The 14,773-nt window shown below is 42.8% G+C and overlaps 1 long non-coding RNA gene across 1 annotated transcript; it reads left to right on the top strand.

Annotated features, from left to right (window-relative positions):
• The first annotated feature begins 345 nt into the window (after positions 1-345).
• LOC128655394 (uncharacterized) lies at positions 346-14,437 on the top strand. The gene is made up of 2 exons (XR_008401776.1): positions 346-390; positions 13,902-14,437. It is a non-coding gene; the product is annotated as an uncharacterized LOC128655394 (long non-coding RNA).
• The last annotated feature ends 336 nt before the right edge of the window (positions 14,438-14,773 follow it).

Raw genomic sequence — 14,773 nt, 5'->3', positions numbered from 1 at the left:
CCAACTCCTGGGACTATGTTAAAGTGCTCTGAAACTGTGTCTGACACCAGGGTGGAGAACGAAGGGAACGCATTTTTGAAAAACGTTATACATTAGTATTTTTATTGTTACAGTACACAGAGAAGGGCACATTGCATCGAAGTCACATAGTACAATAAAAATACTAATGTATAACGTTTTTCAAAAATGCTTTCTTGTTTAAATAAAAACGTTTTAGTGAGCTTATTTTTCACTGCCCAGTAACACACTGTGCAGCATCTCCCCTCCGTATGTGCTCCTCCCCTGTGCCTCTGCCCCATGTGACTTACCGTGTCATACTGTGAGCCCAGACTGACTAGGAAGTGGAACAGGACACAGTGCTGCTGCCTGCTAGCTGTTTAGGATTTCAAGGTAGATGCCCCAATGTGTCCCACTGCATAATGTTTTCCCCCCCAATGTTCCCATCCAAATGTCTCACTGACTGGTCTGATTAGCTGATACAAAAGTGGCCAGGCATTTCTTCTAGTTAGACAAGGAGTTGACTATTAAACTTCTTTTTTAGACATTTGCCACAATAGAAAATAACTTTCTCCTCTCATCTGCACCACATGCTAGGGGTAGAACTCATTGTCCTCCAAGACAGTTTCAAATAATCCAATTGTTAACCCATTGACCACCAGAGGACTGCAGTGAATTGCTTTACACTTTACAGTGCATAGCAGCTTTTCTGGCAGCTATTTGGTTAACTGTATTTGTGTGTATTACTTGGAGCTGTCTTGGAGGACGATGAGTGAGTTCTACCCCTAGCATGTAGCTCAGAGGTGGAAAGGAGCTGCTTGGTGCTCAGTGCTGATGCTGTGATTTGCAAAAGAAGTGAGTCTGCAAAAATATATTTCTACTACACTACTTGTGTAAATGGAATGGTGTTCCTCAATCTACAGCACTTCATCAACCCCTGCACTAGTATAAGCTAAATTATATGGAACTGATCCCTTTATATTTGTGTTTTAAGTTAAAACACAAATATCAAGTGATCAGTTCCATATAATTTAGCTTATACTAGTGCAGGGGTTGATGAAGTGCTGTAGATTGAGAAACACCATTCCATTTACACAAGTAGTGTAGTAAGATTTGAACAGAGAATGGATGAAAGTTAAAAAAAAAAGTATATAACAAAAGGCTGTGGCTTGGCCATTCTTCTAATATAGTCTGGTGATTTGTTTGTGCTCCTGTGCATGTTTTATATCTTCTTGAAGAATGCTGTGCCCATCACAGACATTCCAACCTGCAAAAGCTCATTTCAGGGAGGTGGCTCCACCCGCTACTGCGCCGCCGCTACCCCTAGTGTTGCCACCTCAGCCATGTTTTCCTGGGCCCTTATGAGTTACACATGCTGCAGGGTGTGCAGGGAGGAAAATGTATTGTGTTTCTGGACAGCACTATTCATATTCATTCCTGCACAACCTGCAGCATGTGTAACTTATAACTAGTGTTCTATATTTTAAAGGACAGGTGGCAACCCTAGCTACCCCCCCCCCCCCTCACAGTTATATATTGGACACCTTGAAACCCTAAATAAGATAGAGACTTATCATTACAGTAGCTTCCCACTAAAGTCACATTAAAAAAAAAAAGTAGCTTTATTGCACAACCACATACAACAAACCTATTTTCCAGTGATCGTACGCTTGTTGAATGCTTAAATATTTTAGAATACGAAGTTTAATTACGTGCAGTAAATAAGGTAGTATTTGTGTTTTATTTTATTAGAATCAGTGGGGGCTTGTTATATATTTATTTTTATGTTTTATTTAACATGTTCTGTGAAATTTACTTGAGTTGTTACAACAGGCCAATAAAGCTGCCTTTTTTATATATTTCATAATGTATTTTGAGTTACAGTTCTTCATACTTATAAAGAAGCTATCTTAAAACATTAGTTAGTCTGACTCTGTTGTAATGTGCTTGGGAAACTGTCACATGACAATAGAAAAGTATCGGTACTTGGTATCGGTGAGTACTTGAAAAAAAGTATCGGTACTTGTACTCGGTCTTAAAAAAATGGTATCGGTGCAACCCTAATAATAATAGATTCTGTGGAAATGAAGATCTTTCTCACAGAAGTCAGAAAGACAAAGCTTCTAAAAGCTTGTCGAGTTCTTCACTCTATTCCTCAACCCTTCATAGCTCAATGCATGGAAGTGATAGGACTAATGGTCGCAGCAATGGATGTGGTTCCTTTTGCTCGAATTCATCTAAGACCATTACAGCTGTGCATGCTCAATCAGTGGAATGGGGACTATACAGACTTGTCTCCCCAAATTCAAGTAGACCAGGTAACCAGGGACTCATTTCTCTGGTGGTTGACCCAGGATCACCTGTCTCAGGGAATGAGTTTCCGCAGACCGGAGTGGGTCATCGTCATGACCGACGCCAGCCTCTTGGGGTGGGGCGCGGTCTGGGACTCTCTGAAAGCTCAAGGCCTATGGTCGCGGGAAGAGTCGCTTCTCCCGATAAACATTTTGGAACTAAGAGCTATATTCAATGCGCTCCTGGCTTGGCCTCAGCTAGCGGAAGCCTGGTTCATAAGATTTCAGTCGGACAACATAATGACTGTTGCGTACATCAATCATCAGGGGGGAACAAAGAGTTTCCTAGTGATGAAGGAAGTAACCAAGATAATCCAATGGGCAGAGAATCACTCCTGCCATCTGCTATTCACATCCCAGGAGTAGACAACTGGGAGGCGGACTATTTGAGTCGTCAGACTTTCCATCCGGGGGAGAGGGAACTCCATCCGGAGGTCTTTGCTCAGTTAACCCAATTATGGGGCATTCCAGACATGGATCTAATGGCGTCCCGTCAGAACTTCAAGATTCCTTGCTACGGGTCCAGATCCAGGGATCCCAAGGCGACTCTAGTTGATGCATTAGTGGCGCCTTGGTCGTTCAACCGAGCATATGTGTTTCCACCATTTCCTCTCCTTCCCAGGCTCATAGCCAGGATCAAACAGGAGAAGGCCTCGGTGATCCTGATAGCTCCTGCGTGGCCACGCAGGACTTGGTATGCAGACCTGGTGAATATGTCATCGGCTCCACCATGGAAGCTACCTTTGAGACAGGACCTTCTAGTACAAGGTCCATTCGAACATCCCAATCTAGTTTCTCTGCAGCTGACTGCTTGGAAATTGAACGCTTGATTTTATCCAAGCGTGGGTTTTCAAATTCTGTGATTGATACTCTGGTCCAAGCCAGAAAACCTGTGACTAGAAAGATTTACCATAAAATATGGAAAAAATATATCTGTTGGTGTGAATCCAAAGGATTCTCCTGGAGTAAGATTAAAATTCCAAAGATTCTCTCCTTTCTCCAAGAAGGTTTGGATAAAGGGTTGTCAGCTAGTTCTCTAAAAGGACAGATTTCTGCATTATCCGTCTTGTTGCACAAACGACTGTCAGCTTTGCCAGATGTACAAGCTTTTGTTCAGGCTTTGGTTAGAATCAAGCCTGTTTACAGACCCATGACTCCTCCTTGGAGTCTAAATTTAGTTCTTTCAGTTCTTCAAGGGGTTCCGTTTGAACCTTTACATTCCATAGATATTAAGTTACTATCTTGGAAAGTTCTGTTTTTGGTTGCTATTTCTTCTGCTAGAAGAGTTTCTGAATTATCTGCTTTGCAGTGTGATCCACCCTATCTGGTGTTCCATTCAGATAAGGTTGTTTTGCGTACTAAGCCTGGTTTTCTTCCAAAAGTTGTTTCCAACAAGAACATCAACCAGGAAATAGTTGTTCCTTCTTTGTGTCCGAATCCAGTTTCAAAGAAGGAACGTTTATTACACAATTTAGATGTTGTTCGTGCTTTAAAGTTCTATTTAGAAGCAACAAAAGATTTTAGACAAACCTCATCCTTGTTTGTCGTTTACTCTGGTAAGAGGAGAGGTCAAAAAGCTACTGCTACCTCGCTCTCGCTCTCTTTCTGGCTGAAAAGCATTATCCGCTTGGCTTATGAGACTGCTGGATGGCAGCCTCCTGACCGTATCACAGCTCACTCTACTAGGGCTGTGGCTTCCACATGGGCCTACAAGAACGAGGCTTCTGTTGACCAGATATGTAAGGTAGCGACTTGGTCTTCTCTGCACACTTTTGCCAAATTCTACAAATTTGATACTTTTGCTTCTACGGAGGCTATATTTGGGAGAAAGGTTTTGCAAGCCGTGGTGCCTTCCGTTTAGGTAACCTGATTTGCTCCCTCCCTTCATCCGTGTCCTAAAGCTTTGATATTGGTTCCCACAAGTAATGGATGACGCCGTGGACCGGACACACCAATGTTGGAGAAAACAGAATTTATGCTTACCTGATAAATTACTTTCTCCAACGGTGTGTCCGGTCCACGGCTCGCCCTGTTTTTTTTTTTAATCAGGTTGAAAAAATTTTCTTTATACACTACAGTCACCACGGCACCCTATAGTTTCTCCTTTTTCTCCTAACCGTCGGTCGAATGACTGGGGGCGGAGCCAGAGGGGGAGCTATATGGACAGCTCTTGCTGTATGCTCTCCTTGCCTTTCCCTGTGGGAGAGAACATTTCCACAAGTAATGGATGACGCCGTGGACCGGACACACCGTTGGAGAAAGTAATTTATCAGGTAAGCATAAATTCTGTTTTTATAAACAGCTTTTTTCACTGAAAATAATATCCAGAAAACCTGAAGAAATATATATATAGGCAACAGAATCAACGAGTGATCACTGCCTGAAGAACCTTTCTACCAAAAGCTGCTTCTGAAGAGGCAAAAACATCAAAATGGTAAAATTTGGTAAAAGTATGCAAAGAAGACCAGACCAAGTGGCCGACCACCATTGCATACATTTTTCCTTCAACAAACCCACCGCACACCTCCAGCAGCACCACCCACCCCGCAGAAACTGGAACAACATCACCGAAGACCAACTGCACTCCACCCTGAACAAGTGCCCCCCAGCTACCTCCACAGATGCCAACTCCTCCGCCCGCAACCTCCACCACTGGCTCACAGACTGCGCCAACACTCTCGCCCCTCTCAAGAAACTGTCCAACCGCCAACCCACCAACAAGGCTAGTTGGTTCACCCCTGCCCTCCAGGACTCCAAACGCCACTGCAGTCGATTGGAAAGGACCTGGAGATCCAGCAAGACCCCCTCAAATAAAACAGCCTACAAAGAAGCCATTACTACCCACCACCACCTCATCAAAACCACCAAGAAGACAGCCATCCAAGATAGAATCAATGCCAACGTCCACAACAGCAAGGAGCTGTTCACAGTCATCAAGGAATTCTCCAATCCCAACAGCAACACCAATGACATCCCACCCTCCCAGGACCTCTGCGATAACATCGCAATGTACTTCCACCGCAAGATCGTCAACATCTATGACAGCTTCGCGCCCCAGAACTCACCCACCACCGCCTACCCACCAACTCCCTCCGATACCTCACCCAAATACACCACCACCTACCCCCCCCCCCCCCCCCCCACTGACCATCTGGAGCCCCCTCACCACAGAGGACACCATCAGGATCATGAGATCGATCCACTCCGGAGCACCCTTGGACCCATGCCCGCATCACATTTTCAACAAAGCGGGTGACACCATCGCCCCCGAGCTCTGCAGCACCATCAACTACTCCATCGAAACCGGCACCTTCCCGGATGACTGGAAGCACGCAGAATTAAAACCCCTACTGAAAAAACCCACGGCTGACCACAATGATCCGAAGAACTACCGCCCAATCTCTTTGCTCCCCTTTGCGGCCAAAGTCATCGAGAAGTCCATCAATGCACAACTTGTTGACTACATTGAAGCCAGCCACACCCTGGACCCCTCCCAATCCGGTTTCAGGAGCAACCACAGCACCGAGACTGCCCTCCTCGCCGCCACAGACAACATCCTCGCCCTACTCGACCAAGGAGAGACCGCAGCCCTCATTCTCCTAGACCTCTCAGCAGCATTCAACACTGTCTCCCACCTCACCCTCCACAACCGACTACACGATGCCGGCATACGCGACAAAGCCCTGGAATGGATCACCTCCTTCCTCACCGGCAGAACCCATAAAGTTAGACTCCCACCCTTCACCTCCAAGCCCACAGAAATCAGCTGTAGTGTACCCCAAGGCTCTTCTCTGAGCCCCACCCTATTCAACATCTACATGGCCCCTTTCTCCACCATCACCTGACGACACGACCTCAACATCGTCTCCTAAGCCGATGACACCCAGCTAATCATCTCACTCACCAGTGACCCCACCACCGCCAAGAGAAACGTCCACGAAGGGCTGACAGCAGTCGCCACCTGGATGAACTACAACTGCCTAAAGCTGAACGCAGACAAGAACGAAGTCCTCCTCCTCGGTCTGACCACATCCGCTTGGAATAACTCCTGGTGGCCCACAGCCCTTGGACACCCTCCAACCCCCACCGACCATGCACAAAATCTAGGCGTCATCCTGGACTCATCACTCTCCATGGACCGGCAAATCAACTCCGTCTCTTCTACATGCTTCCACACACCTCACCTGCTGCGAAAGATCTTCAAATGGATCCCAACCGAGACCAGGAAGACTGTCACTCACGCCCTCGTCAGCAGCCACTGGACTATGGTAACGCACTCTACGCCGGCACCACCATCAAGCTCCAAAAGAAACTACAGCGCATCCAGAACTCCTCGGTCAGACTAATCCTTGACATCCCTCGTCAATGCCACATCACCAAATACCTGCGGAACCTGCACTGGCTCCCCATCAACAAAAGAATAACCTTCAAGCTTCTCACCCACGCATTCAAGGCCCTCCACAACATCGGTCCCGAATACTTGAACCACCGCGTTACCTTCTACACCCCTGCCAGACAACTTCGATCGGCCGACCAAGCCCTCGCTGTCATCCCCCGCATCAGGAAAACCACAGCGGGAGCCAGATCCTTCTCTCACCTGGCTGCCAAGACTTTGAACACCCTCCCGCTGCACCTTAGACAAGCTACCACCCTAACTAAGTTCAGAAAGGACCTCAAGACCTGGCTCTTCGACTGAACTGAACTGCAAGCCTCAGCGCCTTGAGACCCTTACGGGTGAATAGCCGCGCTTTACAAGAACCCAATAGATAGATAGATTTTGCAGATTTGATCAACTGTAGCCTCATTCTTGAAAGCCCATGATGTGGCAACTGATCTTGTAGAATGAGCAGTAATTATCTGAGATGGAGACTGACCCGCTTCCAAATAAACTTTATGAATCAGAAGTTTTAACCAAGAGGCTAAAGAAATAGCAGAAGCTTTCTGACCCTTCCGTGAACAAGTAAAAATGACAAACAAACTAGAAGTCTTTCTGAAATCTTTAGTGGCAGCAACATAGTATTTCAAAGCTCTGACAACATCCAAAGAATGTAAAGATTTTTCTGCATCATTTTTAGGATTAGGACACAAAAAGAATGCATAGGCTCAAAAGGGGGAGCCTGTAAAGACTGCAACACTAGATTGAGACTCCATGGAGGAGAAATAGATTTAATTACAGGTTTTATTCTAGATAAAGCCTTAACAAAACAATGAATGTCTGGAAGATGGGCAATCTTCTGGTGAAACATAAAAGAAAGAGCAGAAATATGTCTTTTCAAAGTACTGGCAGATAAGTCCTTATCTAGACCATCTTGAAGAAACTGAAGAATTCTAGGAATTCTAAATGTATGCCAAGAAAAATTATGAGTGGAACACCAGAAAATATAAGTTTTCCAAACCTTATAATAAATTTTCCTGGAAACAGGTTTTCTTGCTTGAATCATAGTATTAATTACAGAGTCTGAAAAACCTCTGTGACTGAGAACTAGGCGTTTAATCTCCACGCCATTAAGTTCAGAGATTTTATGTTTGGATGAAAGAAGGGACCTTGAGACAGAAGGTCTGGTCTTAGAAGAAGATGCCACGGCATGTAGCTGGACATCAGAACTAGATCTACATACCAGATCCTGAGAGGCCACGCAGGAGCTATCAGAAGTACAGATGATTGTTCCATCTTGATTTTTTATATCACTCTGGGTAGAAGAACTAGAGGAGGTGTCAGGGTGCCAAGAATAAGACTGAGACGAGAAATGCAAAAATAATCACACTTTTATTAATAGCAAAAAATAACAAAATGTCCACAAGTCAAATAACAAGCCAGGAGTCAAAACCAGAGCTGGTAGTCAGACGAGCCGAGTCAGGAGCCAAAGCGAATAGTCAGATGAACCGGAATCAGCAACAAGGAAAACAGCAGAGTCAGGAACAAGCCAGGGATCAGGAACCAGGAAGGATGTCAGGCAGCCAGGTAATACATGGGAACTCTCACAAACAGGTCTGAGACAATGCAAAGGCAAAGCATACTGAACAGAGGCCCTTTAAATAATAAGTGATAACATCACAATTCTGAGACTGCATCCTGTCTCACACGGATGATGCACACCAGTCTGGCCATAAAAGGAAGTGCAGGAAATGAGCAGCATCCCCCACAATGCACCATAGTCATGAAGAGAGGTGAGTAAAATGGCTGCCAGTAGCACATGGCAAACAAAACAGGGAAAAAACCCTGACATGAGGACATTTATAAGCATATTGGAATGACCAAAGGACTGCTAGAGCATCCGTCATTTCTGCCTGAGGATCCCTTGACCTTGCAAGGTATCTGGGAAGTTTCTTGTTCAGACGAGAGGCCATAAGATTTATTTGTGGAAGACCCCAGATCTGAACAATTTGTAAGAGTACATACTGATGGAGAGACCATTCTCCCGGGTGAAGAGACTGACAACTGAGATAATCTGCCTTCCAGTTGTCCACACCTGGGATGTGAATCGCAGTGATGAGACAGGAATTGGTTTCGGCCCAAGAAAGTATCCGGGATACTTCTTCCATGGCTAGGTAACTTCGAGTTCCCCCTTGATAATTGACATATGCCACTGTTGTGATATTGTCTGTTTGAAAACAAATAAAAGGTTTGTTCTTCAAAAGAGGCCAAGCTTGAAGAGCTTTGAAAAGAGCACAGAATTCTAAGATATTGATTGGAATCTTTGCTTCCTGAATATTCCAAACTCCCTGTGCAATCCGAGAGCCCCATACTGCTCCCCAACCTGTAAGACTTGCATCTGTTGTAATCACAGACTAGAGGAGGCCCCCTGAAGAAATTGGTGGTCTAGTGTTGGGATCCAAGAATATTAGTTGTGATATTCGAGTATAATCCTTGCACCATTGGCGCAGCATGCAAAGTTGAAAAAGTCTCATATAAAAATGAGCAAAGGGGTTTGCGTTAGATGCTGCAATCATTAGGTTTAACACCTCCATGCACATAGTCACTGAAGGGTATGATAGATTCATGGACACTGAGTCTATTTGGAATCCCAAATAAGTGACCTTTGTCTGAGGAGTCAAGAAGCTCTTTGAAAAATTAATCCTCCAACCATGATTTTGAAGAAACAACAATAGTTGATTTGTGTGATATTCTGCTAAATGAAAAGATTGAGCTAGAACCAAGATATCGCCCAAATAAGGAAACACAGCAATACCCTGCTCTCTGATTAGAGATACATAAAGAGATGCAAGGAGCTAATACTTAAGCAAAGAAAGTGTGCGAAAATCAGCGTCAAAAAGCGTGAAAAAAAAACGGAGCACATGAAGACGTCATAAGGCGGTGCACTCAAGCAAAATACATAAAACGGCTAAAGGTAAGCAATATAGCTGGCCTATAAATTTAAATCAAGGCAAAGAAAAAACAGTGCACATCAGCGGTGTGCTAGCATTTTAAAACTAATCCCCATAAAAAGTTAAGTAGTGGCAACGTATATTTTAAAAAAAGCTGCATCGCTAATATTAAGCATAGAGAAAAAAACTACTGTCCCTGGGCTGCAATATAAAACATAATATATGGCATGTAACTTTAAACAGCAAGTACCCAAAATAAGCTAGAAGTGTCTTTAAAGAAAAAATACTTAACGCGAATGTGGTAGACACTTGTCCACTAAACACAGACAGGCCAAGCCAATGCTGAAACATATCAGCAGAGGTAGAAAAAAGGAAGTGTGTTGGACTGTAAAGGGAGGCAGGAGATTAATCCCTGCGAGTCTCGACCGTTTTACAGATAGGCCATATAAGGTTTTAGACAGAGGTAAAAACATGGTAACCTTATGCAAACTTCCCTTCCCTTACTTCTCTCTGACAAACATTGTACTTTGAGGGAAAAACGGACTTCAAAATACACTGAAGCACCTATCAGTGAAGCACATCATACTTCAACCACCTCCAAAGGAGGCAACGTTTAAACTGAGATATGAGTGAGGTGGGTGGGGTATTTATAGGCTTTGGGGTTTGGGAAACTTTGCCTCCTGCTGATGGGAATGTATATCCCATATGTAACAAATTGTGGACTCTCGCCACCTATATGAAAGAAATACTCTGTTATAATCCTGGGGATAAGGAAAAGGTGGGGATACAGGTAGCTGTTTTATTTAAATTGTGAATACACTCTCCACCCCTAACTCTTGTTTGTGGTAGATGGATGATAATAAATTATAAAAATGGGAACTGCTCATAATGTTCTGGTTGGCATCTTTTAATCTGTTATTAAAGGGGCACGATAGCAAAACAAACTGCATGATTCAAGCAGAGCACAGATTTAAGCAAAAAAACTTTTCAGTTTACTTTTATTATCAAGTTTGGTATCTTTTGTTAAATAGCTAGGTAAGCACAGTTAATTGCCTGTGTCTTGAGCACTATATGGCAGCGGGGTTTGCAGTGATATACATTGTTGAATACACTGTATATGCTCTTGAGCCTACCTAAGTATGCACTTGAACCAAGGATACCAAGAGAACAAAGTAAATTTGAAGATAGAACAAATTTGAAAAGTTTTATTTAAATGTTGTGCCTTATGTGAATCAAGAAAGTGCACGTTTCATGTACCTTATAAAATACATATGTTACATTAGTCTTGAATATATCCACATTTATTTTAGTTTTGAATCTCTGACCCATATTAGTGAGGCTCTCACCCATATTAGTGAGCTTTGACCCATATTAGTAAGGCTCTGACCGATATTAGTAAGGCTCTGACCCATATTAGTGAGACTCTGACCCATATTATTGAGGCTCTGACCCATATTAGTGAGCTTTGACCCATATTAGTGAGACTCTGACCCATATTAGTGAGGCTCTCACCCATATTAGTGAGCTTTGACCCATATTAGTGAGGCTCTGACCCATATTAGTAAGGCTCTGACCTATATTAGTGAGACTCTGACTAATATTAGTGAGGTTCTGACCCATATTAGTGAGGCTTTGACCCATATTAGTGAGGCTCTGACCCATAATAGTGAGGCTTTGACCCATATTAGTGAGGCTCTGAAACATATTAGTGAGGCTCTCACCCATATTAGTGAGCTTTGACCCATATTAGTGAGGCTCTGACTCATATTAGTAGGCTCTGACCCATATTAGGGAGACTCTGACCCATATTAGTGAGGCTCTGGCCCATATTAGTGAGCTTTGACCCATATTAGTGAGCCTCTGACCCATATTAGTGAGGCTCTCACCCATATAAGTGAGCTTTGACTCATATTAGTGAGGATCTGACCCATATTAGTAAGGCTCTGACCCATTTTAGTGAGACTCTGACCCATATTAGTGAGCCTTTGACCCATATTAGTGAGGCTTTGACCCATATTAATGATTCTCTAACCCATTTTAGTGAGGCTCTGACCCATATTAGTGAGGCTCTGATCCATTTTAGTGAGGATCTGATCCATTTTAGTGAGGCTCTGACCCATATTAGTGAGCTTTGACCCATATTAGTGAGACTCTGACCCATATTAGTGAGTTTTAACCCATATTAGTGAGGCTCTGACCCATATTAGTAAGGCTCTGACTCATATTAGTGAGACTCTGACCCATATTAGTGAGCCTTTGGCCCATATTAGTGAGGCTTTGACCCATATTAGTGAGGCTTTGACCCATATTAGTGAGGCTCTGACCCATATTAGCAAGGCTTTGACCCATATTAGTGAGACTCTGACCCATATTAGTAAGGCTTTGACCCATATTAGTGAGACTCTGACCCATTTTAGTGAGGCTCTGACCCATATTAGTGAGGCTTTGACCCATATTAGTGAGTCTTTGACCCATATTAGTGAGGCTCTGACCCATATTAGTGAGGCTTTGACCCATATTAGTGAGCCTTTGGCCCATATTAGTGAGGCTTTGACCCATATTAGTGAGGCTCTGACCCATATTAGTAAGGCTTTGATCCATATTAGTGAGACTCTGACCCATATTAGTAAGGCTTTGACCCATATTAGTGAGACTCTGACCCATATTAGTGAGGCTCTGACCCATATTAGTGAGGCTCTGACTCATTTTAGTGAGACTCTGACCCATATTAGTGAGGCTTTGACCAATTTTAGTGATGCTCTGACCCATATTAGTGAGGCTCTGACCCATATTAGTGAGGCTCTGACCCATTTTAGTGAGGATTTGACCTATATTAGTGAGGCTTTGACCCATATTAGTGAGTCTTTGACCCATATTAGTGAGGCTCTGACCCATATTAGTGAGGCTTTGACCCATATTAGTGAGACTCTGACCCATATTAGTAAGGCTTTGACCCATATTAGTGAGGCTCTGACCCATATTAGTAAGGCTTTGACCCATATTAGTGAGGCTCTGACCCATTTTAGTGAGGCTCTGACCCATATTAGTGAGGCTTTGACCCATATTAGTGAGTCTTTGACCCATATTAGTGAGGCTCTGACCCATATTAGTGAGTCTTTGACCCATATTAGTGAGTCTTTGACCCATATTAGTGAGGCTCTGACCCATATTAGTGAGGCTTTGACCCATATTAGTGAGTCTTTGACCCATATTAGTGAGGCTCTGACCCATATTATTGAGGCTCTGACCCATATTAGTGAGGCTTTGACCCATATTAGTGAGACTCTGACCCATATTAGTAAGGCTTTGACCCATATTAGTGAGGCTCTGACCCATATTAGTAAGGCTTTGACCCATATTAGTGAGGCTCTGACCAATTTTAGTGAGGCTCTGACCCATATTAGTGAGGCTTTGACCCATATTAGTGAGTCTTTGACCCATATTAGTGAGGCTCTGACCCATATTAGTGAGGGTTTGACCCATATTAGTGAGTCTTTGACCCATATTAGTGAGGCTCTGACCCATATTAGTGAGTCTTTGACCCATATTAGTGAGGCTCTGACCCATATTAGTTAGGCTTTGACCCATATTAGTGAGTCTTTGACCCATATTAGTGAGGCTCTGACCCATATTAGTGAGGCTTTGACCCATATTAGTGAGGCTTTGACATGCCATTGTCACATTATCCCTGGTGTGATATCCGGGCTACATAGTCAACACCCATCATATTCTACTCTCAAAAAATAGCATATTTACATATGTTGATTTAACCTAGAACACCTTCATTATTTGTCAAGCCCTTATTTGACACTATGCGCTACTGAATATGACAAATATGTTCACAAAAACATGACACAGTTGGATTTGTGCTTATATAGCTAATTAGTATAAAAAGCACAGGTTGTCTATAGAATCATTATTATTCTGTGCTTACTATATTAAGACAAAGTCATTTTTTTATTTGTTAATATTTTACAGATATCTCAGTTTGAATCTTGAGTGATTGGCTTATGTTTTTAATAAAAGGTAATTACTTCCATATGTTACACAATTTAATGATAAATGAACTTCATGATCATCCTTGTTGGACAGCCAAGGGACCCAGCATGACAAAACTTTTAACCTCAAGAATATTTGTTTTTTTGTTACATAATTTTAACCAGTGAAGAAAATATGGAAATCTATGAACAACCCTCCCTAAAACATTGCTAATGTGTTTTTCAACAGAATGTTACACAGCTGCTGCACAGGAATGTTCTCACAGAAAATGTCCAAAATGCATCTATATAGTAAACTCCAACAAAGATGTAAACTGAGGTTTTCAGCCTTGCAGGGAAGTGGGCTGATGAACTGGATTCACACCAAATCATGCAAATAATGCAGTTCCCTAAGGGTAACAATTTGTAGCATGCCCCAGCCACTCAGCTCCTTTGATTTGCTAAGCATTCCTTGCATACAAATAACCAGGAACTCCCCTCTGCATCTCCAGATTCTTTTCCAGAACATTTTCTTCTGCCTAAGTTTTGGTACAGCAGATGTGTACAGGAAAACAAAAAACCTCTTAAATTGTGCCACATATCAATGGTATTTTGTGTGAAAGTTTCCCATGTATTGAGAAGACAGCAGCAATTTCTCTAGCCCTAACATATTGATTATGTATGCTTTGCAAGGAGTCTGTGGGAATCTGAGTTGTGTTGGTAAGAAAATTCCTTTGCTGAAAAATAAATCTTTTTTGTTGAACAAAATAAAACATTTGAAATGAATCCCAGTTTCTATTTGTGGCATTATAACAGAAAAGCTATTATACACAACAGGGAAGAGTTTTGTAGCATCTAACATTCCAATGCACACTGCTGGTTTTGACAATGTATTTTGTATAGCACAAAAATACTTTTATCCTATCAATCTGGGTTACTTCATTTACTTTGTGATGATCTGCATTTGCCCTTTATAAATTCTCTGGGTATTCCAATATGGTCTGTTTGCTAAACATCCAGGAAAGCAGATAACATTTCTATTGTTCACTTGCAAAACATCTAAACTGACTAGTAGATACCTGAACGTGGTGAGGATCCGTGCCAGTCATTACATCATTGTGC

Source organism: Bombina bombina, chromosome 4 (assembly GCF_027579735.1).
Source record: "Bombina bombina isolate aBomBom1 chromosome 4, aBomBom1.pri, whole genome shotgun sequence".
In the NCBI taxonomy this organism is placed as follows: Eukaryota; Metazoa; Chordata; class Amphibia; order Anura; family Bombinatoridae; genus Bombina; species Bombina bombina.
This window is presented reverse-complemented; position numbering and strand designations above follow the sequence as displayed.